Source organism: Cavia porcellus, unplaced genomic scaffold (genome assembly GCF_034190915.1).
Source record: "Cavia porcellus strain 051 isolate PalLab524CR breed Dunkin Hartley unplaced genomic scaffold, mCavPor4.1 scaffold_30, whole genome shotgun sequence".
NCBI lineage: Eukaryota > Metazoa > Chordata > Mammalia > Rodentia > Caviidae > Cavia > Cavia porcellus.
Window position 1 is genome coordinate 19,693,991 of NW_026947513.1, and position 4,771 is coordinate 19,698,761.

The 4,771-nt window shown below is 40.6% G+C and overlaps 1 pseudogene; it reads right to left on the bottom strand.

Moving 5' to 3' along the window:
• Positions 1-4,323: 4,323 nt before the first annotated feature.
• LOC100715241 (small ribosomal subunit protein eS25-like) lies at positions 4,324-4,771 on the bottom strand (annotated as a pseudogene).

A 4,771-nucleotide genomic window follows, 5' to 3' on the forward strand; every position in this document is an offset into this window, starting at 1 on the left:
AGTCTGCCATGATAGTTAATGGTTGTTGAATTGCACTATTTCTATTAGTTCTGAAAACGCAAGCAGAATAAAATCACTCAAATACCATAGAACAGGTTTTAGCATTCTTTCTTTCTTTATTTATTTTTATCGGTCCCGGGGATCAAAGTCATGACCGCGTGCTTGCAATGCAGGCGCTTATGCCGCTGAGCTAATTCCCCAGTCCCTGTTTTAGCATTATTAAAAACATCTTTTTTTTTTTTTTAAAGAGCCTTATGCATGCCAGACAAGCATTCTGCCACTGAGCTATATCCTAAGCCCTTTTTATAATTTTGAGAGCAAGGTGAGCCCAGGCTAACCTTGAATTTGCAGTCCTGCCTTGGCCTCCTGAGCAGCTGAGATTACAGGCATGTGCCACCATGACTCGCTTCGAATTGCATCCAGTGTCTTAGTTACTTTTCTCGCATTGCTAAGCCAAAATACCTGACCCCAGAAGTTAAAGGGGGAAAGGTTTCTTTAGCTCACCGTTTGTAGAAGTTTCAGTCCATAATCAGTGGGCTGCAAGGCAGGGTGGCACAAGGGAAAGGGGCAACCATTCATGGTGGCACAGGACAGCAAAAGCAATGACAGAGAAAAAAGACCCTGTCTTGCCTTGTATGCAGACTATCCCCTCAGAGCAGGTGTAGCATTCACACCTCATCCTAGCCAGAATTATGCCCAACTGACCATTGGGCTGATTTACTAATCACATAAACTTTGTGCCTTTATCTCTAGATTCCACCACCTCTGGAAAAGCCCGTTGAACACATGAGACTTTGGGGGAACATCTAGACACGAGCCATGGCAACCAGATTTTTGTGCTGTTCCTCAACAGATAAATCTGACACATACACTTTCATTAATCAGTGTCAAAGGGACAGGTACTTTATATTCAAAACTAAAAAGGTCATCACAAGACCTAGGCTGAATGCAGTTGTCTGTGATGGTTCATAGGTACACATCATACTTTGGAAGTCTCGTCCTAAAGGAGACTCCTTACCATTGATCCTGGACAATTTTGTGGTTATAAGGTATACGCTAGACATAAATCTGAAACAAGAATCTGTTCTCACAAAAAGCATTAAAATTGATATCCCTTTAAATGTTAAACTTCATATATAGCCAACTTTTTGTTTAAACCGGGGACTTTAAAATTGAAGATCAGTGGAACAGAATGCAGAAACAACACCAAAAATCTTTACTTTGACAAAGGGGACAACTACCTTCACAGAAAGAAAACCTCTTTTTTTTTTTTTTTTTTCCCCACATGAGTCCAGATAAAGAAAGAAAACCTCTTTAAGAAATGGTGCTGGAGGGCTGGAGGTTTAGCTCAGCGGCATAAGCACCTGCCTTGCAAGCAGGCAGTCGTGAGTTCAATCCCCGGTACCGATAAAAAGGAAAAAGACAAAAAAAAAAAGAGAAATGGTGCTTGGAATACTGGTTTTCCACATGCCAAAAACTGAACATAAACCTCAAGAGGCTTAGGTAAGAGGATGTCTGCAAGTTTGAGACCAGCCTGGACTAGACAGTGAGTTCAAGGCCACCTGAATTATGCAGCAAGACCCTGTCTCTAAATAAATAAGTAAATAAATAAAATGGACGTTCACCATGCACTAAACTAAAATTTAAGTGAATCAAAGCTCTAAAATTGAAAAAAGTTAAATATTAATCTGCTGAAAGATAGAACATTGCACACTCTTGATGAAAAATAATAGGCAAAGATTTTATGAACAGAACTCCTGTTGCACAAGAAATATTACAAAGTATAAGCAACTGGGATCATATAAAAAGCTTTTTCACAGCAAAAGAAACCACTGACAGTGAAGAGACAAGCTACAGAATAATAAACACTTTTTTGGTTTTTTAAAACAGGATCTTGCTATGTAGTTCAGCCAGGTCCTGAACTCACTATGTAGCCCAGGCTGGTCTTGAACTTGTGGAGATCTTCCTGAATGCTGAAATTAAGGCATGCGCCACAATACTGGGAGGGAAAATGTTTTGACCATTTATTCCTCAGCCAGAGGATTAACTTCTGGAATACATAAAAAACTTTAAAAAATCAGACCCTTGGAATTAAAAAACCCAGTCTGAAAATGGGCGTCTGAAATGAACAGACTCTTCTCAAACACACAGTTAATATACCAACAGATGTTCAATATCATGGTCACTTGAGAAATGCAAATTGAAACAATTCTGAGGTTCCATCTCACTTCAGAAAGAATGGCAACTATCAAAGAAATCAACTAATAACAAATGTTGGACGGGCTGTGGGATAAAAGAAACACTTTTCCACCATGTTAGGCTGGGGATATAGCTTAGCAGCACAGTGCCTGCCTGGCAAGCACAAGGTCATGAGTTTAACCACCAGTACAAAAATAAAAATTTAAAAAAAAAAGTTAAAAAACTGAAAGGGTAATGATATATATATATCTTAGAGATTGGAGGTTAGATCCAGGGTCTTCACACTGAGCTAAATCTTCAGCTGTTTTTATTTTTGAGAGACAGTCTGGGCAGGACTCAAAGTTGCCATCCTCCTGCCTCAGCCTCCTGGAGTGCTGGAATTACAGACATGGGCCACTAGGCCCACCTTCAATATTACTTTAATTGCATTGCCTAAGGTTAATGGTATTTTGAACAACCTGTTCCTTGATTCACAAACACAAGCCCATGTAAAGTACTTTAGAGTACAGCTGGAGTAAAAACAAAGGAAATGTTGATTAAAATGCTTTGCAAAGTCCCACAACAAATATTGTTACACGACAGGTTTACCAGTCTAACACACGAACACACACGCTCCATTTTTAAAACCCAAATTATACGGAAACTGGATTCAAGACACTTCCATCAAGTTCTCATTGCTAAGAATTTACCTGACTTGGGATGAACAGTTATATCTTGGGTCAGTGCTTTGGTGTGTGGAACAATAAATATTTTTGCACAATCTAATAATGTATCCCACAGGCATGGTAAAATTAAATGGGCCAAAATATGGAGGATGTATATAGCTTAGTGAACAGGGAGGAAATTCAAACAAATGAGAGAGACTCAGATATTGCTCTTTTTGGACTGAGCCTAACCTCCATTTTCAAATTCTAGCTAATTCTAACAACATAATTCTTTTTTGTTATTGTTTTGTTCTGAATTTTCAGTTTTTGAGTTGGGGATTGAACAGTGTCTTTTACATGCTAAACATTTTGCTCTATCACTGAATAAGAACCCCAAACCTTCTGTTATGGCCTGTGTCTAAATGTCCCCCCAAAGCCTCATAATGCTCTTAGGTGAGGTTTTTCAGAGGTTGCTGGATCTAGGATGTGTGAATACAGATTAACAGTGTGTGATAACTAATCCACTGATTGTTTTAGCATAGCTGTGGATAATGAGAGTCCCCATGCTGGGTGTAAGTGGCAGCAACCAATAGGCTGGCAGCCTGGATGGAATAAAAGGGAAAGGGAGGTTCACTGCTGCTGCTGCTTCCTGCCTCCTGCATGCCCTACCATGGGCTCTTTCTCCTTGCTAAGCTGCCCTCTCACAGAGTCAGCCTGCTGTGAACTGGAGCGAAAGTAAACCTTTCCTCCTTTGACTTGTGGGTGTCATATAATTTGTCCAGGCAACAAGGAGCTAACTGATACACCCTCCAAGAGTATAAACCTTTAGATATATCCTCTCTGCCTGTTAACACAGTTTATAATTTAGCTGTGTCTCATTTTAATTAATGGGTGAATAAATTTTTTTTTGTCTTTTTGAGACAGGGTCTCACTAGGGAATTCAAGCTGGCCTTGAGCTCACTTTGTAGCCCAGGCTGGTGTTGAACTCGCAGTGATTCTGCTGCCTCAGCCTTCTGAGTGCTGGGATTACAGGCATGAGCCACCATGCCCGGCTGGGTGAATAAATTCATTGAAAGAAAACCTGAAGAGGAGCCAGATGTAGCCAGAGGAGCATGCCTGTAATCCAAGCACTCAAGAGGATGAAGCAGGAGGATCATCATGAGTTCAAGGCCACTCTTTGTTTGTTTTTGTCTTTTTCCTTTTTGTTGGTACTAGGGATCAAACTCACGACCGCCTGCATGCAAGGCAGGTGCTTATGCCGCTGAGCTAAATCCCCAGCCCCTCAAGGCCACTCTTAATGCCTAGTGGGATCTCCTCTCAACAAAACAAAAGAAGGCAATGGAAATACAAAAAAGAAATAAGTAATACAGTAAGTCCCCAACTTTCAAACAAGTTCTGTTTTGGCAGAACATTCATAAGTCAGACACATAATATAATCAGCAGTTTCTTCTCTAGGGTTGAGGTTGGCACATTATTGGTTCTTTTTTTAATAATAAAATTTTATCTTTTTTTTTAGTAATACAATTTTATTTTTTCCAAATGTACAGCTGGTTGAACCTGTTCATCATGCATCTTCACCAGCAGCAAGGGTATCACCACCCTTGGTGTTTCTGGTATAAATAACTTGAGCTCTATGCTTTGAAACCAGCTTGGTAAGTCCTTTACCAAGGCGCTCCAGAAGGGCTGCCCTGGCAGTGACCTGCGTATCTTCAGTCACTCAGAGACCACAGCAGGTGTGAAGAGTTTGTAGTTGGGAACCTCCTTACAGAGTTTGGCGTCAGTAGCTTTATCAGACAGAACCAGGTTGTTGAGCTTGTCCAGAACTTTGCCTTTGGGCCACTTCTTTTTGCCCCCGGATTGGTTCATGGGGTCTTTGTTTTTTTGGCTGACTTTCTGGCATCTTTCTTCTTTTCGTCCTTGGGCGGCAT